Here is a 27609-nt window from a genome sequence, read left to right as displayed (position 1 = left end):
GCCTACATACCATAGCAGCAACATAACAATATGGAGATGCTAAGGAGTTCACAATGTACATACCAGAAGATTCATGTTTATGCTTGTTAGGAAAATGTCTCCATCATTTGATAGGGTCTGACTATACCTCGTTCTACTTAGCAAAAGCTTCCAGAAATTCCTTGTTGTAATTTCGCTGGGGATCCGACAAGTGATACATTCTCTTGACATCTTCAGGCTTGAATGTCTCAAACATCCTTCCATCAGCTGTAAAGAAATCTCTGTCTGTTATACTAATACTTTCGATTACCCATCTCACTAGATCATTATATGGTAAGACTTTTGCATAGGCTGCTATTCTATGGAGGAAGGAGCTGGCCAAATCATTGAGCGTGTTTTCTATTTGATCAGTTGCATCATTTTTTGTTTCTTCTTCTATCTCCATTAGATTTTATACTTCAAGTAAAGCATATATGCCTTCCCATGAGATTTTACTAAGGCCTTGATAGGTAATATTTGCAATTAACACCAATTTTGTTGATCCTTCTTCCACTGTAATGGGGGCCTTTGCCTTTCAAGATTTCTTAGACATCTTGACCAACTGTGTGATTCTGGATCAGCACTGCAAAATGAGAAAGAGGAGCATAATAGGCAAAAAACCTGAGAGGATATAATACACAAATTACAGACCAAAAGCAGTTATGCACATTAGATGCAAAAGATCTTTTATTGTACATAGCTACCATGGATGAAATCCTTAAAGGACTTAACCATAACTACTCCTTAATGTTTTATCGTAACTTCCAATCATGAAACTTTAATTTTAAAGCCATATGTCGCATTGCAGGTTTTGTAACAATCCTTTTTAGAATAGGTGTCGTGACTCTGCGATTTGTGATTAGTGATTTGTTTTATTTTAATATTTGTGTAACAATTGCATATCACAAATCGGGAGTTATCAGCACCACGCTCAAAAGGTTTCTTTGCATTGTTGCGATTGCAATGAGTGCTGAGCTGGCATCGGGAGACGACGGGTTTCAAACTTGGCAAATCATTTTTTCCTTTACAATCGATTTATCTCGATACCACATATATTCTTAGTATTTATTACTTTGATTTTATCAAGAGCGTGATATGCAATAATTAAATCGCATCGCAATTCTTCAATGAAGTGTATTGGATGCTTCCCTATGAATCAATGACATGCTATTGTGATAGCCTTATCACATTGCAAGGTTTCAATGAAATGTTATAAGTCATTTCTTGGGATTCATGATGTGCGAGACGTGATGGTTTTATCACATCGTATTTATAAATGGCTAACTTTGATAAAAACTCTGCGATGAGGGTTTTGTTATGACTCTAATCGCATCGCATCTTTCAAAATGGATGTTCATGGGTTCTAAAGAAGTGTGATTTGTGATGAGCAGTCCTAAATAATCATAAAGAAATTTTTATATGACTTTTATGGAAAATTTATTCTACTCAAAAGTTTTATTGCTTTTATTTATATTTTAAAGGGGACCCATTTCTTATTTAGCATTTTTAAGACTAAGATTTTAAAATTTGAAATGGGGGGTTGTTGTATAGCGCAACACCCTGACAACCTGCTTAATGAAATGGTCTGGTGTAAGTAACTCTGCTATAAACCATCTCGAGAAATTACCCTCCAGAGAGTCCAAGTGAGTCAAGCCAACATTTTTTCCAGGTATAGAAGGACCTTCCCTCTGCCATCACCTTAGGTAGAGCCCTAGGATTATAGTCACTATGTTCACCAAATACAACAATTTTACCTGGGCGACAGTCGTAGATAGGATGTACACACAAGGGCAGAGTAATGAGCTCAATCCCCTTGAAGGCTCCTCCACATGATCAATTGGAGGTTTACTTTCAATTGACCCCAAGTACCTTTCGGCACTATTGTAATATGTGTAAATCGTTGTATCTAGGCCAATGAAGTGAGTTGGATCACTCTGCCATATTCGACACGAACTCATGGTTAACTCATGCCTAAGAAGAAATTCCCATAGCAAAATGGAAATAATTGGATTTTATCTTCCTAACTCAAGATTCTATTGTTCGTTTGTAGCTTTGGAAAGTTTACTTCATTCCCTATTCCAAATCCTTGCACTTAAGCTACTGTAAGTGAAAAGAGCCCTAAAAAATATAAAAATTTAAGTGAATTTTAATTAATGTTGTATTATTAAGTTGTTCTTTTACTCAATGGGTGTTGAAGGTGAAACTTATGATGTTGTGACACGACTCAAAATCGTAATGCATTCTAAAATGCAAAATAAATTTTCAATTTCGACGAAATTCTATTTAGAGAAAATAAAGAGTTTTCTTTGATTTTTGAGAAATAAAATGCAACAACTCACAACTTTTCCACTGTTCTCAAAGCAACCAATTTCACTATTTTGTAATGAAAAACGCAATCAACAAACTAATTTCCAGATTTCCCTAATTATCAAATTAAACTAAAACACTCTTTTCTTCTAATCACTCAAAACTTTCAAGCATATAGAAATCAAACAAGAAGATTGGAGAAAAGACATATTCTCCTATGAATGCTTTGATTCAATGACAATAATAGTGAAATCATGAAAACTTTCCCAAGATGAAACGAACAACTCCTTTTATCAAGCAAAAATAACCATGATTCTTTCACAAAAGTACACAGTCTTTAGAAACCCTAATTTGTAATTCAAAGTAATTTTGATTACAAATAAGCAATTTTTAAGGCTTAACCAGTGTATTTGACAGAACAAAATAAGAGTATCACTCAAAAAAGACATTCAAACTTGTTTTGATCAATCAACAAATCAACCATGGAAAACCCTAAGGTATTCTTCCAAGGGGACCTAATCTTCAAAAAATCATCAACAAAGCAATCAACTGAGTTTAGAAAAGACAATACACAGTCCAAAGAAATAGAATGACACTTTCAGAAAGACAAATTCAAGTATGCGTTGAAGCTAACACGAAATTAAAAAAAAATCAAGACTTATGCATGTTTCCAGTAGGCAACAGAACGCATGTGCAAATTTGCGCTCTGTGTACAAACAAAAACATCACAAGGAGGAAAACCTAAAGAGAAAAATAAAAAATTTGAAAATTGACCAATCAGGTCTAAAAGACCATTAATTTATGAAGACTCAGGTTTGGATAAATCAGAAAAATTAGAAAGTGAGGCTAAGGAAAAAGACGAGAACAAAGATGTTCCTGAATATGGTCGCCTGTTTGTTACATCAGAAAATCCCTCTTGTAGGCAAGAGAAATCTCCCTAGATCCTAAATGGAAATTAGAAATAATCATGGCAAATGAACTAACTCTTTCCCTAAGTTGGACTTATTTTAATTATAATCAATCTAGCTAATGGATATATCTCTTACTAGTTTCACGAAATGCCTCATGAATATCCTTGGTTGTGACTTGACGCAACTCTTCAATGCTTGATAGCACCTGCAAACATATACCATAAAAAGGATCAAAAGAACATGTGATAATATAATCCAAACAACTTAGCCTAGTGATCAAGGAAATAGGGATTGACCTTGCCTTAATGAACATAATAAACAATTGAAAACTATTCATCATCCACAAAAGACAAAATCAAAGGGAGAAAGTGCTCATTTGTATTAATCAGAAGATAAGAGGATCCTTACAATCTTCGCCTTGATGTCGTGAGGTCCCTCCCAAATGCCTTCAATCTCCTCCTTAGATAATAAGCTCTCCAATCTCAAACTAACAACATAAGTTTTTATTATCTGAATTCTGACCTCCTTCATCCCTCAACCCTCTAGTCTTTTTATAGATCAAATAGGGGAAAGTTTTAGATCCCTAAGAAGAGGATGAACCTCCTTTCATGAAGGATTAGTTTACCATCAGAAAAGGGATGGATATGCATCTTATGAGGGTTATAGTTTGAATAATCATCACCTGGAAGCATTTAGTTGGGAAATAATCGACCAACTATGTTTTTAGAATGTACTTTTTATTTTTACTTTCTCGAATTCACCTGCACAAGTTTATAGTTATCGATAGAGCATAGTTCTGCGCTATTCTCACAGTTAATTTTAGCGCATGCGCAGGAAACGCTAGAGAAATCAGCGCAGGTGGAACTTAACAAGGTGTGAGAGCTATTTGACCCAAATTTCTCATGTACTTTAACATATTTTGAGTTGTTTGACTTCTAAGGGAGACGGTTTCAACATGTTAACGGATGGTAAAAATATCCAAAAACGGATCAAGTATCATGGCAAAAAATTGACATGTAACAGCATGCGATCCCATCCATTGGTCCACTCACCGAGGCAAAGACAAAGAACCAAGTCTGACTAGAGCTGGACATGTAATTTGATCAGTTCATGCACATAGCCACCACTGTAGACTTGCAAATGAGGGCAGACACTATGCATTAGCATGTTGCGAGTCTGGTTGCACTCAAGACCATGATGCACATGTTATATGATGAGTTGGATAGAGGTGCCAAATCAGTGTATCCAAATGCAACAGAGGTAAGGTTTCACTTTCAAAAGGATGTCATCACAGAGTATGCAGACGCCATAACAAACTATCAAGCTTGGCCTCAGTCCTCCACCATCAATCATTGCAAGGATGTCAAAGAGTTAGTATTCCCACAACTGTCCAAGCCTTAGTGATGTCTTGTATGGCTTACTCAAGCTCATTTTTGTCTCACATGGGTACATGTATAGATTGTATTGTAAACATGTTGTAAAAGTGAAAGACCAAGTGTCAATAGTAGAATGTAATAGTCATGTGTAAGTTGAAGAGTCATGAGGGTAGGTGAAGAGTCACAAAGAGGAGTGTCAAGGGTCACCCCACCATTTTCTATTTATAGAACCTCATAACTCATTGTATAGGCTTTTTGGATCTAAGCTTCCTATAGGTATAACTTAGAGAAAGCTTGGAGTGTATTGTAATGACCCTTGGCTTCTCCATAATGCATAGCTACTACATCTCTTTGAAGTAGGCGAAAGTGACTATAATGTTCTGCTATTGAGGCTAGTGGTTGTCATGGTTGTATGTATGATTTGATATTTCACTCTTTTAATATAACAGAGCCAACACATTTCATGCATATGTTGTTATTGTAGTTTGGCTATCCTAGTTACTCTAATGATGTATGTAGCTGTAATTTACGCATGTATGTATGGACTATTTCGTATGTGTTTGTATGAATCTTATTGAAGTGTGTTGTTGATATAATTCATAACTTTGGATTGTCCGCTATCCTGCTTTCCATGTCATGATTTCTTTATGCTCATGTGTTACCTTTCAAGCTACGTGTTATCACAACCTTCTAAGGGGTGCACTTTTCTCCCCTTCCATGTGTTAGAGCTTTTCATGCACCTTCCTTGACTTGCTGCAAGGTCACGTCCTTACTTTTAACAAGGACATATTACTTACCTCTATGCACAACCATAGTCAAGGCAATACAATACTACCCACTGTTGGGACTCCTACTCCAAATGGTCTGAGGTATAGTTGGGACTTCTTACCAGGGAGATCCCCTGACATGTTTGCGGGTCCAGCACCGTCAACGCTATGGTTACTCAATTGTTAGGTTATCATACAAACCAATGGGTTGATGAGGTATTTTTAGGGATTTTATCAGTCTTTGCAGTTGGTCAGAAGCCTTCACTTATGTTCAATTATATTTAGTATTTTCCAAATATCATACATGAGCATTTTTTGAAGTTCAAAGTTGATGGTGTGCTCAAACTCTAGTTAGTTTTGGTTTATTTAATGTTATTTTATGGGGAAGATAGATTCAAGTTTCAATTGCAGAAGATGGATGAGTAGGGTAATCCTTTATCAATCATTCATTGGACTTCTCTAATCAGAAGGAATTCAGAGGAGTAAACATATACAAATTTTGTAGATAAGTTCCTTCACACTTATTTATGTTTATTATGTAGCGATATTATACCAAGAATATCTCTCGAAATCAAGAAATTGTTTAACCTTTCAGAATAGTCAAATGCTGGAGACTGGTATTTATACCAAAACTATACATAGATCAGAATTCATGGATGTGAGCTCCCTCCTTACATATTACAATTCTTTGTGCTAGTGATAATTTTCGCCTAAGAAAATTATAGAGAGATGTTGAAAATGGATGAATTACACTTTGTATCCAATAAGAAGAAGGCATAATTTAAACTAAAGGCACAGGTAGGTCATTATATTGTGAATACCAGAGCAGCAACAAAGGAAGTGGAGGAAACTTTAAAGCAAATGAAGTTCAAACCAAGCTTCACTTAGGGATAATTTCGAAGCTGAGAGTTGAGCACTCCATATCCACATACACCAAGGCCGACGATAGAGTAGTATGCTAACCAAGAGGAATGGGCAGAAAACACATTACAGGAAGCAAAAGAATAGTTAGTCAATCAATCTTCTTTAAAAACTCCAATTCCTAAAGACAAATAAATAAAGAGGCCAAGGGAAACATGGCCCCTACATATTCAGAAACACGGGTTGCAGATTTTGTTGTATTCAAGAGAAGGAAGAAGGATCCACAGGCCACTACCAAGACTGATAATAAGATTGAACCTCAAGTGATCACTATTCAAGAATAGTCTTCAGAAGAAAGGGATGCATAGGAGTAGAATAATTTGGTTTTTACGGGCACTCCTACCACCTCTCCCCATATGTAGAAGAGACGACTGAGTCTCCTATCTCTTTTACCTCTCAGGTTCCACCAAAGCCAATAATTTTTACAAGGTACAGGGAGACGAAATTGAACAATGAATCTCTCAAAGCTTCAACATAATCAAAATTCTAAAAACAAACTGCCACCACTCAACACAGGTTGTTTGCATTTGACTAAGAAAAGGGGCAGTTTCAAATGGACTTTCTGGAGCCCAAAGTGCCAGTGCCCTTAGATACTGAAGATTATAAGGCCTCCATATTTTCAGTTGATACTAAATAGGCTCATGCAATCGATCAGATCAATTTGCATAAGCAATCAGGTGAGATGATATACTCAACTCTAACCAGCTCAAATATGGCTACTTCTAAATTGCAGGTTTCTTTAAATAATATGCACTCATAGTTGAAGATTGAGAGAATGTCTTCTCTGGCCAAAGACACCAAGATTAAGACATTAGATGATTTGGCTGTCAAGCTAGGATATGATCCTAGTAATGTCAAGGCAACATAGGATATAATTGAGAACATGAATACAAACAATGCATTCTTGGAATAATTGCAAAAGAATTTCAAATTGATTTAGCAAATTCAGAAGTATGAAGATCAATCTATCATTATTAAGATGTTGGAAAAAGACAAATGCAACATTTGGCACAATATCAATGTCAATGTTACTGAGTTATGGCCATGAATTCAAATCATTTTTGAACAAGAGGAACTCGTCCAGAGAGTTAAAGAAGTAGTGGAAAAAACCAAGGTTAATATTGAGCATAGGCCATAAGAAGCACAAAAAATTATGAGAATGCTAAATTCTATAAAAAAATATGAGCTTGAGGATATGAACATTTAGGATAGGAAAAAGACAATGATGGAAGTCAAAATATTTTTGACTAAGAAGAATCTGGTGGTGCAGTTGGATAAAAAGTGTAAAGAACTAAAGCTATATGTTAGAATATTTAACAATAAATTTTCTTTGTTGCAAGAGAAAGGACTTCCAACTCTCAGAAATTGTAATGGAAAATTGATCCCATTAGAAAATTACCAGGATCAGTTATGCAACATAACTGTAGATGCATCCAAATTTTCAAATGAAAAGGGAGCTATCAATATAGAAGCCTTTCTGAAGGGCCTGCAGTTTGATTTAAACATTCAGCATGAGATTCATCATTTGTTTTTTAATAAGCCAACTTTCTAGACTTACACTGAGCTAGATGAAAGATTTAGAAACATGGTGATTTTTTCTATCCCTGGTGAAGAGCAATGGTAACAATTACTGGGGTTAGTCGAATAAGGATGAAAATAAGACATACAATTTTGGCAACAAGACAAATAGAAGGAGATGGAAATTAGCCATAGTCATCAATAGATTTCCTTCAAGTTTTCAACAAACAATCGAATTTGTCCAGAACTTCTATTTTCTAGTTATGTTTCAGAAATATATGTAATTTTGTTAGACAATTATTTTGTAATCAATTCCTTTTTGTAATCTGAAGTTAGTTCAATAGGAAGTCTATAAATATTTGTAATAAGACTTAGTAAGGGTTGGATTATGTATGAATAAATGAGCTTTACATTGATGTAATTTGTGGATTGTAGTCAAAGTGATCAATTTACAAAAATACAGAGAAGGTTTGTTCCAATATTCCTGTGTTAAGCAATTAGTGATGTGTTTTCTTATGTAAGATTGTTTTTTTCCTCAGTTTCCAGATGTTTTTTCCCTCTTTATTGTTGCAACAAGATTAAGGTTTGAGTTTTCTTAAGTGTACTCTACTCTGGCTTATTAACAATACCAATGTTTTCTTTCTGATATTAAATATAGAATTAATTTGTGTATGCTATATATTTAATTAAACTTAAATCATATTCATATTATTCACATGATAGACACTTTATAAGATCCTGTTGATGGTGTTTGACTTGCCAACATGTTAAGGGGATATTCTCGGTAAGAAGTCCCAATTAGACCTCAGACTGTTTGGTGTAGGAGTCCTAGCACTGGATCATAAGGTAATGCCTTGACCGCAATGTCGCACAGAGGCAAGTAAGATAAATCCGTCGGTAGCAAGGGTGTGATTGCTGCAGTGAGTCAAGGAAGATGTATGAGAGGTTCTAACACAAAAAGGGGGAGATAAGGGTGAATGTGAGTTCCAGGTTGAAAGGGATTAGTCCCAATGTGACTAGTAACACACAACACAAAAGGACATACATAGCTTCTAGCGAAGCAGTCCACTCAGATGCGGTAGTCACAACATACAAGGTAAGTTAACATGTACAATGCTCATGGATCAATTCAAACGAGTGCAATGGTTGTTACAACAAGGTTCATGTGAAAGCTCTGTCTAGTGTTCGGCAGAGTAGTAGACATGGATGGTGACAACATTAACAACATATACAACACATTTTCAAAAAGATTCATATAATTACATGTGAATCAATTCATACAAAAATACGTAAATTAAACAACATATATCATTAAAGCAACCAGAGTAGTCCAACTACAATAAAAACATATGCATGAAAATGCGTTGGCTCTTATTATATAAAAGTGTATGTTCCAATCATACAATACATCCATGTAAACTTGCTAGTCCCATCAGTGAAATGTTACAGCCACATCCACCTGCTCCTCCAAAGAGATGTACTAGCTCCGTGCAGTGGAGAAGCCAAGGCGCGTTACAATACTATCCAAGTCTTCTTCAAGATAGTCTTAGAGGAAGCTTGGCTAACCAAAAGCCTATACAATGCGTTATGAGGGACTATTTATAGCAAAGGGTGGGGTGACCCTTGACATCCCCTTTGTGACCATTCAACTACCCTCATGGCTCTTCACCTACTCTATGAGTGTTACATCCACTATTGAGACTTGACTTACACTCAACATGAATCAACATTACAATGCACATGTACCCATGTGAACAATGGCTTGAAAAAGCCAAACTAGTCATCATTCTGACTTAGACAACTAGAGAAGTCCAACTGCTCGACATCCTCATGTTGATCAAGAGTGACATATTGATGCCAAGATTGGTAGTCCTTGATGGTGTCTCTGTGTTTTTCCGTGACATTTGTCTGAAACCTGAACCTTGCTTCCATAGCACATGGTACACTTCTAGGGCTCCTCTGTCCAACTCGTCTGAAAGCACGCACATCATTTTCCTCAATGTGGTTGGACCAGCAACATACTTGTGCATGATGTATGCACTGATAGGCAAGTATGGGCTAGTGGTGGTGCGTAACTCATCGAAGTATGGGTCAAGATCCTGTCGGACCTACTTCTTTTTCTTCCCCTAGGTGAGAGTCCCAAGTGATGGGATTGCATGAGTATGCACTATAACATCCATGCTTTTGAATACTCATGCATGGGAAGCCTATATGCTAGTGATGAGTTATGGTAGGTCTTCATAGTTCCGGATTTGACTCCGGATACGCACTTGCAGTGCGACCGCATTGGCCTTCATCATCTTTGGCAAGTGAAGCAAGGCTCCCTTTAAATTCATCGTCCATGCTTACATGTTATCAATAAAAACATGTATGTTCTTAAAGATGTGTGCTCTTGTCGCACATTGCTGCTAGCATCTGTGGAGATGGACGACTGCTTGGTGCATGGTACCAAACTTGGAGTGCAATGCTCTCATAACTATATCAAGGGACAATACTTCATCTAGTATTTCCTTCTTCAGTTCAGCTCGGGCAGACATTGTCACCAAGTCCCCTCCTTGCTTGGACAGTTGTAGTTCCTTCACCATTTGCTCATTCTAAGTTATGAGTTAATGAACACTTGAGCTAGTGGCTTCGGCATACACTCTAGTTGCATCAGCCAAAGCAGTTGGATGCTTGTGCACATAGTCCCGATCACTTGTTCTTCAACTTGCGCAGGGGATGTTTGGTCCTTTAGAGTCAGTACTCTCTGAGACTACATAAATTTGTGATGAGATTCATCAATGGAGTTGTTGTGCATATCTTCTTCCAGCTAACTACCAAGGATCTCAGTGCCTCCTTGGTCATTTGAGACTTTCTCATCATCAGGATGAAATGAAGTGAGTGAGTTGACTTCTTTCTGGTGAGCCATGAGGTTGGTGTCCTGTTCCAACTCCTTCTGCTCCATGTCTACATCCAACTCTTCAAGCGCCTATTCTATCTCATGAGAAAAGTCTTGCCCCTACGATGGTTCATCATGTTCGCCTGATGCCAGTTGTTCAGATGAATCAACTACTTGTGCAGGCGCTGCTTCATCTATCTACACGTGTTGCACCCCTTGTTGTATCTACTCCTGTTGCGCTTACTTCTCCTGTTGGCACAACTCTTGTTCTTTCCGAAGTTTCTCCCTCAGTGCATGCAACTCCTTCTTTGCTTCTTCCATTATCTTCTTATCCCTCTGCCTTCGCGCGATTCACTTGTTGCGTTGCTGCCTCTTTGCCTGAATAGCCATAATTTCTTGTTCTACAAGTGGATCTTCTCGAAAGTTATAGCTTTTCTCCTCCTTTATGCGGTCGAAAATCTTCCTCTCCCTTTGTCATGCACAGGTATGCTTGGCTCTACTGCTACTGCTACTATTGATGCTCTCCATGATGTTGCTTCATGCTGCTTTGCTAACCACTCAACGATGAAGCCAACCTATTCATTGGGTCTGGATGAATTGTAACAATACCTCCATGATTCTTCCTCGGCCCAATGAAATGCCTCATGTATCTAGTTGAATTGAACTCTCATGCAATGATCCTTCACAATGCAATGTGGGTCATATGGGTTGAAGATTTGGAGTTTGAAGAAGTACTTATTCATATGTTCTGCTTTGACATCCACTTGCTTGATACTCTGGAACTCATATAACCCACTCTGCAATGGAAGAGTGGCCAAGGTGCCTTCTTCTTCCATTGCAATCTAGCTATTAATCCTACTCAGATATGGTATGCTACTTCTTGCATCACAAGTACATCCAAGGAAAACTTTGGCAGAACATGCAGAGGCTTCTCCGCACTAAACATTTGGATGAAAGTGTCAGATGGTGAGGCATACCAATCTATAATGCCTAACATGCCTCCATTTATTCCTTTGACGATCAAGGTGGATCCTGGTCAAATATCAACCTGTACACTGGGGTGACGAAATGGTCAGACAACCGTATGATTACTCCCATGAAGCTACATTTGGAAAACAACTTTAAATACGTATTCACAACAGTCTATGTCGGTGACCATGCCCACTCCAAGCCCCGGGAACTCATGTCGGGCACCAACTGCATCAGGGATATAAGCGGACATATAAATCTCTGCATGCATACCCTCGGGTGACTGTTGAGCCTTCCTGACTTGTTCCTTCAGCTGATGAGCTAGTATGTCGAACCAATTGCATGGTCTTCCTTCTCTAGCCAGTTGGTCCAATGCGATCAACCACCTATGAGGAAAGGTTTCAGTGCTTGCTTGGCCACTCAATCAACATGCAAATATGACCAAGTATTGGTACGCCTTCCTCAATATCTTTGTCTTGTGGAGTTGGTTGGGTGTCATCCTAAAACGAGTTGGATCCTTTACCCAATCCTTTAGAATGTCTCTGGAATTAGCTCTGTTGTTGGGTAAGTTGAATGGAGGACTCATGATAGTCACAACCTCTGAAATCTAATACATCTCATCATAATATTGTGCTCAGAAGGTTTCAAGCTTCGTCCCACTAGCACTGCTGAAGGTCATTGTCTTGGGGTCAATGTGAGAGACTATCCTATGAATCATGTCCATGCATGGGAACACAAGGTATCTGCATGCAATATGGTACAAGCCATACTTGTGAATGTTCACGTACACCTGACATTCTTCGAGGTCCTCCCCAAAAGGGCATGTGAATGTTTCATTAACCTCTTGCCACTTCAGTTTGATGTCCTTGTCTAGATACAACTTCGTATCTTCATAGATCAGCAGACTAGAGGACGCCTGCTCAACTACTGCTCTAGCTGCAACTCCATCAGTGTCATGTGATCCTATTATCTTGGAAGCCATTGAGACATATGAACACCTGAAAAATTTGGAAACAAGCGTCATGCATGGCAAGAAATATGTCAGCAGAAACAAAGTAAATCTGTGGAAGGACACAACACATACCTAGGAAACTGATGAGAAAGATTACACAAATTTTACTTGGAGGTTGGGTGACTGGCAGCAAGAATTGCACAACATTAAGTATAGGTTGTTTGGGATGTAGCGTTAGTTGCTAGATCTACGAAATGCATAATCCAGTCAGGCAATTGGCTATTAGGATTGCACAATGCACAATTCTAGTTGGGAAGGACTTCTGGCCCTGGGACAGATGTGCAGAATTTCTTAGGCCCTCCAAAAATGTGCAAAAAAATCCTCGAGGTCAATACTGGGCAAGAATGTCCATTTCTAGAGTGGAAGGTGAGCCTTCCTTCCCCAGATTTCACAATGCAGCCTTGGTGAAGGCAAAGCCCGGGCCAAAGTTGGCATGACTCGTCGATGGGAAACTGAAAGCAACTAATACAGTAAAATGCATGGCGACACTAAGTGATAGCAAAAGTCATTGACAATGCATGCAAAAAATGAATGAAAGATTCATCAAACAGATCAACATGCATGTAGGTGAGGTAGTTCACCGGTCGGGCGAACGTTTATGCAAAACAGTTGCATGCATGGGACAGCAGTGAGATAGCAACGAAAAATGTAATAGAGCTAGGAAAATCTAGGATATATGTAAATGATAGCAGGCTTTCAAAGAAATCAAGAAAACAACACGCACACAAGAAAATACACAAAAAGTGACATAAATGTTGAAAAAGACAAGTTGTGGCCACTTACCCGTGAATAGTTGAGTTGGATGTGTCGAAGAGTCCTAGATGTGTTGTGGGATGTCAGAGATCCAATATTGATGTGAATTAATGAGCTCTGGTTCATCAAAAAAATAAGTTTGGTCTCATGAAGCGCATGCCACAAATCTAGGAAAAAGCAACACTTGGAGGGAAACTTCTAAAACAACTTTACATGTAATCCTTGGATGCTAAAAGTAGCTCCCTGAATCATGGAATGCATTTTCCATGTTGTCTCTTGCTATTCTGGGAAGAAGTAGTCATGCATGCATGCAACTCAAGTTTCCTCGGTCCCGGGTGGAACTGCTCAACCAGACTGTTTATGCATGGAGTTGCTTAATTGCTTGAGAAAAATGTGCATTCTTGGCTGGGAGCTGGGCTAACTTCCCAGGAGGATTGTGCAATTTCTGGGTAGAGTAGCTACCTAGATTTGCAAAAATCCTAGGATGAGTAGCCCTGTTGGGGAAATTTGTGCAAATCCTGTTAGGAGTGTTCACTGGCAGGATTGCGCAATCCTAGAGCCCAATAGGCTGCCAGAGAGGATTGCACAATTTCTAGATGGAAGGCTTGTTAACCTCCAAAAATGTGCAATTTTCAAGGGGAAGATGCTCAGCCTATAGTTGGACCAAGTCCAGGTGAATAACTTGTGAGGGGAATGGATCAACTGTGCTCGACAGGTTGCCTTTGTGCATGAAAAACACTGAAGCTTGAGTACTTGACGAAGCAAGACAAAGTGTTGTGAAAATTTGGTAGGGAGGCTCCAAAATAGGCTAAGGAAAAATTTTGGAGGGTGGTTGTAGCCACTACAACACTTGGTGACACAGTGGTAGAACTCCAACTCTCTAAATGGACCTTGCTCGTGAAAATAAAGTCTAACACCTCTAGAATTATTGTTCAACTATCAGCTCATCTTGGTTTCACACTAACTTGATTGTAATATGTAGCATCTGCCAAGCCTTTGGTTGATCGACACACATTCCAAGCCAAGGAAACATAGTTGTTTTGATTGGGGTTGAGGGGTATATAGGTTCACAAGCAGTATAGTTGTCAAAGTCTTAGTTTCATCTCTGGTGTTGCTCCACTGCTAGTAGACCTGGACAGTATCTCGGTGGAGTCACATAGGAACACAAGCATTGCTCCACTGCCAGCAAGCCTGGTAAGTACCCTAGCAGAGTTACTTGCATCACCTCCCTACAAAGGGAGCCTTTCTCTTCTTTCGCCTTATTCATTTTTCATTTTGAATTTTTTGACTTTTCATTTTCACTGTGCATAGCACTTATTCATTTTAGAGGCAGAAGAGGTATCCAAACTTATTAAGAGCAGAGGAGGTTGTTCCAGCAGAGAAGTAGTTTAATGTATCTCTGACGTGCTTGTTAAGGTTTTCCCCCTCACCTTACTCTACTTGACTAGGCTGACAAGGGTTAACCCAAAAACAACTGACTAGAGAAGGTGACACTAGCTTGTGCGCAATCATCATGTTATCACCAAGGTTCACTTTGAATAGTACTTATTTTCCTTCGACATATCATGGTTTAAGAGTAACAAGATCATCATACAGAGGCAAGATGACAGATAACCAAGTAGTGATAGCTTTACAAGTCATCTTGTACTTTACCCGGCTTGTTTTGAGAGTCATACATGGTTTCATGCAAGACTAACCTATGAACGAAACAAACGAACTAACAAAGATCAAAGCAAAGCAAAAGCAAAAGCAAAAGTGAAAGCGAAGCAAGTAAACAAACAAGCAAGAAAACAAACAAGAAAATGAAGCATATAAGCAAACAAGTACGCAAGTAACCAATAAAAGCAAACACTACTCCTACTCCTACAATAATAATGCATGGGCCAGATCATGTGAAGTGATACTTCCAATGTAGCCATCGGCACATTGGTAGACCCATGTTGGTGAAGGCTTGGTCCCTGAGCAACTCGGTTGTGTGAACTAGCAAGCAAGAAAGATATAAAAATGAAGATAGCCAGACTTCGTGTTTTAAAGTGCCCATGGGACATAAGTGAGTGCATGTGCATGACGGGCAATCTGTGGACTTACCATGGTGCTGGGTGACACTACGTGCAACTTTGAAGCATAAGCACACTCTTGACTGTGACATGCAAGAAAATGAAAGAAACAAAGATAACTTGCATCACGAACAAGTGCTTGAAGTGTAAGACTCCTCCAATGCATGAGCAATGGGATCGTGCAGTTCGAGTGGAGGAAGTGTGATCTATGAGTGAGATGGATCTTCAATGCATACAGATGAGTGATGAGGAGCCTTGGGTGATTGAACAATTTCATGATCGGAAGTGAGACTAACCCCAAGAGAGCGAGGACCTAACATAACCATCAACTCGGGCTAAAGTGCCTCGATAGTCTTGGGTGTCTCAACTTCATCATCAAGTAGATCATCATAAATGGTGGCTTTGAAAGATCAACAACAATAGGTTCATGATTGTGATAAAAAATGGAAGAAAATGGATCATGATGCCACGATGTGAAAAATAAATGAATTCTTTGGCATCCTCATGATCAAATGAATCAAATAGAAGGGTAGGTGAAATTGAACAAACTCATCCTCTATGTTTTAGAAAAAGACAGATGAAGGATCAAGTGGATTTTCAACGATTAACTTATCCTCTCTGTTATCGAATGATGGACTAACATCCGGTGAGTCATGCAAGTGATAAATAATGGGTGCATCCGTGGATGAAGACACACATGCAAAATCATGGATGGCAGGTTCACCAAAGAGGTTAGGAAAGAATAGAGGGAGCTCAGATAGAAGGGAGTCATTCTTCACTGAGTGTTGATGCTCAAGCTCCCACTCATACTCTTCATGAATGACATCACATGTTGGTTGTGCAACACAAACTCCATCAACAGGTTTTTCCTCATTCACAACAAGTAAAGAGTTCGGAATGGACGAACGCAAGACAACATCATTTGGAGGAACACTCGAGTGCGAAGACAGAGGTCGTAGACAAGAATGCATATGAGAAATCAAAGGACTCACAACCACATCTGCAAAAAAATATAGTGAAGTGATGTTGGGAGAGTGGGAAGGATGAACAGGTGATGTTGAGAGAGTGTAAAGGATGAACAAGTGTGTGAGCATGATCCTCAACATCATTGGGAAATGGTGAAGCTATGTAATGAGAGGAAGGCAAACAGTCAGTCGAAATAGTACCCACATTCACATGAGATTGCACATCTGCATTAGTGAAGAGTGGTGAATGAGGCTTGATCTCAAGCTTTCTCTTGGGACAGGAATATTTCTTAAGGCAATACTCGAACCAGTCCCAAAGATAAGAAAACTTCATTTGGCTCCTCAGAGCTTGAAACTGCAAGTCACGGAAGTGTTTCCAAAATCAATAACTGATTCATGCAGAGCCCTCCATTGTTGTAATAGTTTTCGGTCAATATGGTCTTGATCAAAATGATAGAATGTGTCTTCAATGAGATCACAAAAATCCTCAAATGAGTGCATGGTGTCAACTAGTAGGCTGAGCACCCAATGAAATGGAGATTTGTGAAGTGCGTATGTAATAAGCAAACCGACCTACTTGTCAGAAAAATCATCTTCCTCATGAATCATGGAAAGAAAGTTATGTAAGTGCTCAGGCCAGGCCACTTCACCTTCATGATCATACGTGTGAGTGGACAAGAGATTGAAAAGCTTCCCTGTGATGGAGACATATTCACAATTTGAAAAACACCGCGGGGGAAGAAGAGTACAAGACTCCACGAAAAATGTGCAAAGGTTAAAAACTGGATGAGAGGACACAGCTTGTCATCAGGCCGTCCTTCTAGCACTAGAAATTCTAATGGTGTTGGACCCACCAACATGTCAAGGGGATCTCTCTGGTATGAAGTCCCAATTAGACCTTAGACCGTTTGGTGTAGGAGTCACAACAGTGGGTCGTAAGGTAATTCCTTAACCATGATGTTGCACAGAGGCAAGTAAGATAACTCTCTCAATAGAAAGGGTGTGACTGCTGCAATGAGTCAAGGAAGATGTATGAGAGGTTCTAACACAAAAGGGGGAGATAAGGGTGAAGGTGAGTTCTAGGTTGAAAGGGATCAGTCCCAACTCAGCTAGGAACACACAACACAAAAGGACATACACAGCTTCCAGTGGAGCAGTCCACTCGAATGTGGTAGTAACAATGTACAAGGTAAGATAACACGTACAACACTCATGGATTAGTCTGAATGAGTGCAACGGTTGTTACAACAAGGTTCATGTGAAAGGTCTATTTGGTGTCCGGAAGAGCGGTTGACACGGATGGTGACAACATTAACAACATATACAACACATTTGCAGCAAGATTCATATAATTGGATGTGAATCAATTCATACACAAATATGTAAGTTAAACAACATATATCATTAAAGAAATCGGAGCAGTCCAACTACAATAACAACATATGCATGAAAATGTGTTGGCTCTTATTATACAAAAGTGTAAGTTCCAATCATACAATACATCCATGTAAACCTGCTAGCCCCATCATTGAAATGTTAAAGCCACATCCGTCTGCTCCTTCAAAGAGATGTACTAGCCCCATGTAGTGGAGAAGCCAAGGTGTGTTACAATATTGTCCAAGCCTTATTCAAGATAGTCTTAGTAGAAGCTTGGCTGACCAAAAGCCTATACATTGAGTTATCAGGGACTATTTATAGCAAAGGGTGGGGTGACCCTTGACATACCCTTTGTGACCATTCAACTACCCTTAAGTCTCTTCACCTACTCTATGATGGTTACATCCACTATTGATACTTGACTTACATTCGACATGACTCAACATTACAATGCACATGTACCCATGTGAAAAATGGCTTGAAGAAGCCAAACTAGACATCATTTTGACTTAGACAATCATAGAAGTTCAACTACTCGACATCTTCATGTTGATCAACAATGACATATTGATGCCAAGATTGGTAGTCCTTGATGGTGTCCATGTGTTTTGCCGTGACATCTGTCTGAAACCTAAACCTTGCCTCCATAGCATCTGGGTACACTGCTTAGGCTCCTATGTCCAACTCGTCTAAAAGCATGCGCATCATTTTCCTTAATGTGGTCGGACCAACAACATACTTGTGCATGATGTCTACACAGATAGGCAAGTCTAGGCTGGTGGCGATGCACATCAACTTGTTGAAGTACAAGTCAAGCTCCTATCGAACCCGCTTCTTTGTCTTCACCTGGGTGAGAGTCCCAAGTGACGGGATCGCATGAGTGTACACTATAACATTCATGCTCTTGAATACTCATGCATGGGAAGTCTTTATGCTAGTGATGAGTTGTGGTAGGTCTTCATAGTTTCAGATTTGACTCTGGACACATGCTTATTGCTCGACCGCATTTGCCTTCATCATCTTTGGCAAGTGAAGTGGGGCTCCCTTGTACTTCATCATCCATGCTTGCATGTTATCAACAATAGCATGTATTTTCCTTAAGATGCGTGCTCTTCTTGCTCATCATTGCTGCCATCTGTGGAGATGGACGACTTCTTGGTGCATGGTACCAAACCTGGAGTACAATGTTCACATAATTGTATCAAGGGAAAATAATTTATCTAGTATTTCCTTCTTCAGTTTAGCTCAAGCAGACATTGTCACCAAGTCCCCTCCTTGCTTGGCCACCTATAGTTCCTTCACCATTCGCTCATTCTCAGCTATGAGGAAATGAACATTTGAGCTAGTGGCTTCGAAAATACTCTAGTTGCATCAGCCAAAGTAGCTGGTTGCTTGTGAACATCAGTCAGGATCACTTGTTCTTCAACTTGTGCATGGGATGTTTGGTCCTCTGAATTCGGTACTCTCTGAGACTACACAACTCTGTGATGAGATTCGTTAAAGGAGATGTTGTGCATCTCTACTTCCAACTGACCACCAAGGATCTCAGTGCCTCCTTGGTCATTTCAGACTTGCTCATCATCATGATGCAATGAAGCGGTTGAGTCAACCTCTTTGCAATGAGGCATGAGGTCGGTGTCCTATTCCAAATCATATTGCTCCATGTCTACATCCAACTATTCAAGTGCCTATTCTATCTCTTTAGCAAAGTCTTTCTCTGTGATGGTTCACCCTGTTCACCTGATGCCATCTGTTCAAATGAATCAACTACTTGTATGGGCGCTACTTCGTCTATTTGCACATGATGCGCCCCCTGCTGCATCTACTGCTACTATGCTTCCTTCTCCTTTTGGCGCAACTCTTGTTCTTTCTGGAGTTGCTCCCTCAGCTCATGCAACTCCTTCTCTAATTCTTCCATTCTCTTCTTATCCCTCTACCTTCACGTGATTTGCTTGTCGCTTTGTTGCCTCTTTACCTGAAAATCCATGGCTGCTTGTTCTACAAGTGGATCTACTTGAAACTTGTAGCTTTTCTCCTCCTCCATGTGGTTGAAAATATTCCTCTTCCCTTTGCCACGCACATGTATGCTTGGCTTTATTGCCTTTGCTGATGCTACTACTACTAGTGCTCTCCATTATTCTGCTTCATGCTGCTTTGCTAACCACTCAACAGCGAAGCAAACCTATTCATTGGGTCTGGAAGAATTGTAGCAATACCTCCATGAGTCTTCCTCAACCCAATGAAATGCCCCATGGATCCAGTTGAATTGAAATCTCATGCAGTGTTCCTTCAAAATGCAATGTGGGTCATACGGGTTGAAGCTTCAGAGGTCAAATGGGTACTTCTTCATCTGTTCTGCTTCGACATCCTCTTTCTTGATACTCTGGATCTCATATAACCCAATCCGCAATAGAAGAGTGGGCCAAGGTGCCTTCTTCTTCCGCTATAGCCTAGCTGTTAATCCTGATGAGATATGGTATGCTACTTCTTACATGACAAGTACATTCAAGGAAAACTTTGGCAGAACCTGTGGAGGCTTCTCCACACTGAAAATTCGGATGAAAGTGTTGGAAAGTGAGGCATACCAATCTAAAATGCCTAACAATGCCTCCATTTCTTCCAGCTTTGACATGCATGCTGGATCTTGTTCAAATATCAACCTGTACACTGGGGTGACAAAATGGTCGGACAACAGTATGATTACTCCCCTAAAGTTTCATTCGGACAACAACTTGAAATATGTGATCACAACAGTCTCTATTGGTGACCATGCCCACTCCAAGCCTGGGAACTCATGTCAGGCACAGACTACATCTAGGATGTAAGCGGACATATAAATCTCTGCATACATACCCTTGGGTGACTGTCGAGACTTCATGACTTTTTCCTTCAGCTGGTGATCCATTATGCTGGACCAGTTGCATGGTCTTCCTTCTCTAGCTAGTTGGTCCAATGGGATCATCCAACTTTGAGGAAAGGTTTCAGTGCTTTCTTGGCCACTCAGTCGACATGTGAATATGACCAAGTATTGGTATGCCTTCCTCAATATCTTTTTCTTGTAGATCTGGTTGGGTGTCATCTTAAAATGAGTTGTCTCCTTTACCCAATCATTCAAAATGTATTTGGAGTTACCTCTACTGTTGGGTAAGTTGAATGGAGGAATCGCTACAGTCACGAGCTCTGACATCTGATACATATCATCATAATCTCATGCCCAAAAGGTTGCAATCTTCATCCCACTAACACTGCTCGAGGTCATCGTCTCGGGGTCAGTGTGAGAGACGATCCAATGAATCATGTCCATGCATGGGAACACGGGGTATCTACATGAAATTTGGTTCAAGCCAGAATTTTGAATGTTCACATACACCTGACAGTATTTGAGGTCTTCCCCAAGAGTTCATGCGAATGTTTCATTAACCTCTTTCCACATCAGTTTGATGTCCTTGTCTGGATACAACTTCATATCTTCATAGATTGAGAGACTAGAGGACACCTAATCAACTGTTGCTCCAGCTGCAACTCCATCAGCGTCCTGTGATCCTATTTTCTTGGAAGCCATTGAGATAGATGAACCCCTGCAAGATCTGGAAACAAGAAGCATGCATGGAATGAAATATGTCAATGGAAACAAAGCAAATTCAGGGAAGGACACAACACATACCTGGGAAACTGATGAGCAAGATTACACAAATTTTAGTGGGAGGCTCGGTGACTGGAAACCAAAACTGTGCAAAAGGTAGTCTGGGCTATCTGGGAGGTAGGGATGGCTATTGGATCTGCAAAATGTGCAATCCAGTCAGGAAGTTTGCTGCTGGGAATGCGCAATGCACAATTCCAGTTGGGATGGATTGCTAGCCCAGGGATAGATTTGCGCAATTTCTTGGGCCAAGCAACCACTCACCTCCAGAAATTCCCAAAACAATCTTGGAGGCTAGTGGTGGGAAAGAATGCACATTTCTGGAGAGGAAGGTGAACCTTCCTTCCCTAGATTATGCAATGTAGCCTTAATGAAGGTAGAGCCAAGGCCAAAGTTGACCCGACTCGCCGACGGGCAACTGAAAGCAACTAAGACAGTAAAATGCATGGCGACACTAAGTGATAGCAGAAGTGATTGACAGTGCATGAAAAACATGAATGAACGATTCAGAAACCAGATCAACATGCATGTGGGTGAGGCAGTTCGTTAGTTGGGTGAACATCCATGCAAAACAGTTTCATGCATGCAACAATAGTGAGATATCAATGAAAACTGAAAATAAGCTAGGAGAAGCTAACCTACATGTAAATGACAACAGGTGTTGAAAGAAATCAAGAAAAAGCACACAAACAAGAGAATACACAAAAATAGATAGAAATGCTGAAAAAGACAAGTTGAGGCCACTTACTCGTGAATAGCTGAGCCGGATGTGTCGAAGAGTCCTGGATGTGTTGTGGGACATTAGAGCTCAAATATCAATGTGAATGAATGAGCTCTTATGCATCAAATAAATAAGTTTGGTCTCATGACGCGCATGCCACAAATCTAGGAAAAAGTGACACTTGGAGGGAAAATTCTAAAACAACTTTGCATGTAATTCTCGAATGCTAAAAATATCTCCCTGAATCATCCAATGCCTTTTGCATGTTCTTTATTTTTATTCTAGGAAGAACTAGTCATGCATGCATGCTAGTCAACATTCCTCGATCCCGGGTGGAACTGGTCAACCAAACTATTTATGCATGCAGTTGCTCAACTACTTGGGAAAAATGTGCATTCTTGGCTGGGAGTTGGGCTAACTGCCCAAGAGGATTGTGTAATTTCTGGGCAGAACAGCTGATTGCTACCCAGATTTGTGCAAATCTGGGCTGAGCAGCACTCCTGGGGAAATTGCACAAATCCTGCTGGGAGTGTTGGTTAGCATGATTGTGAAATCCTGGAGCCCAACAGGTTGCCAAAGAGGATTGCGCAATTTCTAGAGGGAAGGCTAGTTACCCTCCAAAAATGCATCATTTTCAAGGCGAAGTTGCTCAACTTGCAGCTGGACCAAGTATGGGTGAACAACTAGTTAGGGGAATGAATCGAATATGCTCGATAGGTTTCCTTTGTGCATGAAAAAGATGAAGCTTGAGTACCTGACGAAGCAAAACAAAGTTCTATGAAATGTTGGTAGGGGGGCTCCAAAATAGGCAAAGGCAAAATTTTGGAGGGTGGTTGTAGCTTCTACAACAGATCTAAGAGTTTTCCTACCCTACCCTGTTACAACTACTCTGTCATTTTGTAATTGATTACCCAAAGTTTTATGAATCTGTTAGGCCCCTATACTACTAGTGTAACCCCTTATTGTTATTAGTACAACCCCATTATTATATTTTTTTGCCCATGAAGTCCCCATATTGTTATTACTATGCCCCATAGAAGCCCACTATTGTTATTATTGTGCCCTTACATTATTTTTGTTATGTCAGCTCTGATTATATTATGACCCCTTAGACTCCTATATATAGAAAGGAGGTATTTTCATTTGTATCATCGAAGAATTGTTCATTTGTGTAATGTAAAGGAGGTTTCCCCCTCAAAGACGCTAAATTCTAAGGCGTCGATCTTAATTTTCTATCTTTTTGTGAGCTGGTTTCATAACATTTGGTATCAGAGCTTTGGATTCAAAGGTTTCGCTGCTCCAAACAGGTCATCGTGGAATTTGCACTATAACCTTTTTTCTGTGATGTTTCAAATGCTACAAAAAAACCCAATTGGGCCAAAATTGTTCTGAACGTTGGGTCTAAATTTTAGAGCTTTTTGCGCTATACTTGCAGAGATATGATCTGAGGAATTTGGACTCCTTTTTGTAGAGTCCCGAATTACATTCCAAACAGGTGACCTGGGCAAAATAGACATGACTTTTGTTTTGAGCATCAAATTGAAATTTCATAAGAAATTATAGAAAGATGATGAACTTTAGTTTCTTTTTATATTTTTCAGATCCTAAGGTCAAAACAGTGACACGTGGAACTTCATACAAGTTCACTCTTCTGAAAAGGTATATAATGAGGTCATCTTGGGATATTGTGCATAACTCTTTCTTGGAGAGTATAAATTCGATCAAACTGGTGACATTGGAAAGAGGATGCAGAGGCATACTACAGGTCGCAATTGTAGAACTTAAAGATCCGAAAGTACATAGTTACAGTTGTTTCAAGATCGAGCTCCTAAAATCAAGAAAAGGAGAGATGAGGAAGTTTGATGGCAAGGATCCGGTAAATTGGATACTATAGATGGAGAAATATTTTGATCTACATGGTGTACCACTATTACAAAAGGTATGTATTGCATCTTCACATTTAGAACAAGATCATTTTTTATGGTATAAAGGGCTTTGTTCTCGTAAACAACTTGTTACGTGGTCAATTTTCACAGAGAAAACTATAGCACATTATGAGAATACAAAGAGCAACACCTTCTTTAGAGCAACACCACAACAATTTGAAGAAAAAAGAGAAAAATGGCTTTGTTACAAGGTGGAAAGCAAAATTATGGAAACAAGGAATTCTACCCCTCACAACTATAAAGATGGAAGTGTTGTTTCTCCTAGCCTTCCACAACCTACAAGGGTTACACCACAACAATTGGAAGAAAAAAGAAAAAAAGGGCTTTGTTACAATTGTGATAGGAAATGCACTAAAGGTCATATGTGTGTTGAGAAGAAATTATTTTACATAGAGCATGAAGATGAGGAAGAAAAGGATTAAGAAACATCAAAAGAATAGGATATACACCAGGACCCAACCCCAGAGAAAGAAGAAATGAATTTGACCATATCTTGTAAAGCATTGGCAAAAATTACGACTCTTCAAACTCTCAAGATAGAAGGACATATCAAGAAGAAAAAGGTTCAAGAAGTGAAGATCACATCAAGAAAGAAGAAATGAATCCAAACATATCTTGTAATGCATTGGCTGAAATTACCACTCCTCAAACTATCCAGATAGAAGGACATATCAAGAAAAAAAAATGTTCAAGAAGTGAAAGGTTACATCGAGCATCAAGAAATGAATCCAACCATATCTTGTAAAGCATTGGAAGAAATTACCACACAAACTCTCAAGATAGAAGGACATACCAAGAAGGAAAAGGTTCAAGTAGTGAAATATCACATCGAGCATCAACAACAAGTTCTCCAACTTTTAAAGGATGACACCACTTTGGTACAAAATCAAATAAAACAACAGGTCAATCAACATCGTAGTGAAAAATGTTTTGATGTAGGTGATTGGGTATTTTTACTGCTACATCTCAAGCAAGCTGTTTATGAGAAGGAAATGTTGGCAATACTACATGCACTTAAGAAATGGAGACCTTACCGAATGGGAAGACACTTCAAGGTAAAAATGGATCATGATAGTCTTGAATGCCTTTTAGAACAACTATTATCTTTAGAAGAACAGAAAAAATGGGTCACAAATATGTTGGGTTATGACTTTGAAATCATCTATAGAAAAGGGAAGAAATTTTTTTTTGTTGATGCACTCTCAAGAAAGGATGAGGATATGGAAGCATTGTTTTTTGCTATTTCTATTATCCAAACAGATTGGATAAATGAAGCAAGGGATGAATGGAAGAAGGACGAAGAAGTATGGCCACTCACTCAAAAGTTGCAGAAGATCCCAATTCAAACAATATTTCCAAAACTTGAAGAGGAAGGAAAACTCATATTAGAACCTGGAGCAGTCATAGAAACAAGAACTTGTTAGTAAATTGAACAATTTCAGAGTATCTCATCAAGTGGAAGAACTTACCCACTGAATATTCCACATGGGAGGACAAGAATTTTATACAAAAGCATCAAGAACTACTCAAGCATTGAGGACAACACTTTTTGAAAGAGAGGGGCATGTTAGGCCCCTATACTACTAGTGTAACCCCTTATTATTTTGTTGTACCCATGTAGTCCCCATATTGTTACTATTGTTCCCCATAGAAGCCCACTATTGTTATTATTGTGCCCTTACATTATTATCGTTATGTCGGCTCTGATTATATTATGACCCCTTAGACTCCTATATATAGAAAGGAGGTCTTTTCATTTGTGTCATCAAAGAATTGTTCATTTGTGTAATGTAAAGGAGGTTTCCCCCTCGAAGAGGATGAATTCTAAGGCGTTGATCTTAATTTTCTATCTTCTTGTGAGCTAGTTTCATAACAGAATCCATGCCCAATGGACTTTTCCAACATCTTTCAACCAAACCTTTGAAAAACCCACCTCAAATTTGAATAGCTAGCCTTAGATCTTAAGAACTGAAATCCAAATTAGACAGAGAGAGAGCCCTCTCTAAAGTTGGAAGGGCTAGATCCCATCTTTAAAAGTGGTTTGTGGTTACCTCTGGGTTTCTCTCCTCAGCCTAGGGAAATTATAGAGTGATAACAAAATACATGGGATCTAAGCCTGAAGGTGACTTGGCTTGTGGGGCTTGTTCAATGGGGACAAATGTCACATGGCATAAATGTTTTTGTGAATAAGTCAAGGGATTGGTGAATCTTTTGTCACAATATGTTTATTATCATGTAGCCAAAAAAGGTTGTCCTCGATAGCTTTAGCGTGGGATAGTAATGAAACCCTTCAAGATTCTATTCCCAATATGACATGGCCATGGAGGGCTCACACCCGCGTACATCTTCTATGTTTCATGCTTATTACAGATTGGGTTGTGTGGACTATGGGAATAGGATTATTTGTGACAGATCATGAATGAATCGAAATGGTTTAGAGATGCCCCATAGGTGGTGTTGAGGCCACAAATTGGAAAACCAGGTGGGCACCACGTGGCAAGTTATATGACATGGCACTATCTAATAAGATAGTTTTAAATGGCCATATCTTTTAATTCTAGAATCAGATCAGAGAAAAAATTGATACCAATGGAAAGGTATTGTTGATATGAGTGAAATTACCTCCTTCTACCCCTAGTTGGGGCTAGGTATAGTAGGGGGTATGTTAAACTCTCAAGGAGTAGTTTGCTTTTGAAAAAACCCCAATTCCTAAGGTATTTAAAGCTTGTTTCATTCCACATATTAGAGGGTAAGCGAAGAAGCCTAACCCAAATGGGAATCACATCAAGTTGTTTCCTTATATCATTGAAGAGAGGGCTCCAAAATTTTAATATGATAGGGGTTGAATCAATAGACCATATCAAATGAGAAATAATTTCATCATCCTCATGGGATCCAAAATTTATTTGGATCCATCTTTTTTCCATAAAAAATGTCTGTAGAGGGGACTAAAGCACTTCAAAGATCTCAACACCAAGCCATTCTTTCAAGGTACCAATGCAAAATTTATGAACCTTGGCTTGACCAACTAGGGCCCTATCTTCTAATGTATAATTTTCCTCCATTTCAACATCAACCCCTAAACTATGCCAATAATCAACTAAGCCTTTAACACTTTTTAGGACCCTATCCTTATTTGGTCTGGGAGCAGAACTAGGAAACCTATAACTGTAGAATGTGAAACCTATTTGCCCTCAACCCGATTTACTTGATTTTCACCCACTCTAAGCATAGCCTAGGGTTTTCCTCCAACCCATTTTGTATGAATAAGCTTCAACAAGTTGCTCAAAAATGAAAAAAAATCGTTTGAAACCCTCCCCGCCTCAAAGACCAGCCCCACAGGATGAAGACTAATTCCCAGAACATAGGTGGTAAAGAAACTATATCCTAAAGAAAATTCCACTGAGTTCATAATACCATACTCCTAAAAACCCTCGAGCTTCATCCCAAAAGTTGGAGTAAACTCCCTGCAA

The sequence above is a fragment of the Pinus tabuliformis genome, chromosome 5_2, assembly GCF_031772625.1.
Source record: "Pinus tabuliformis cultivar Carrire ecotype Pingquan chromosome 5_2, CPIR1, whole genome shotgun sequence".
NCBI classification, from domain to species: Eukaryota; Viridiplantae; Streptophyta; class Pinopsida; order Pinales; family Pinaceae; genus Pinus; species Pinus tabuliformis.
Note: the sequence above shows the minus strand (reverse complement) of the source record.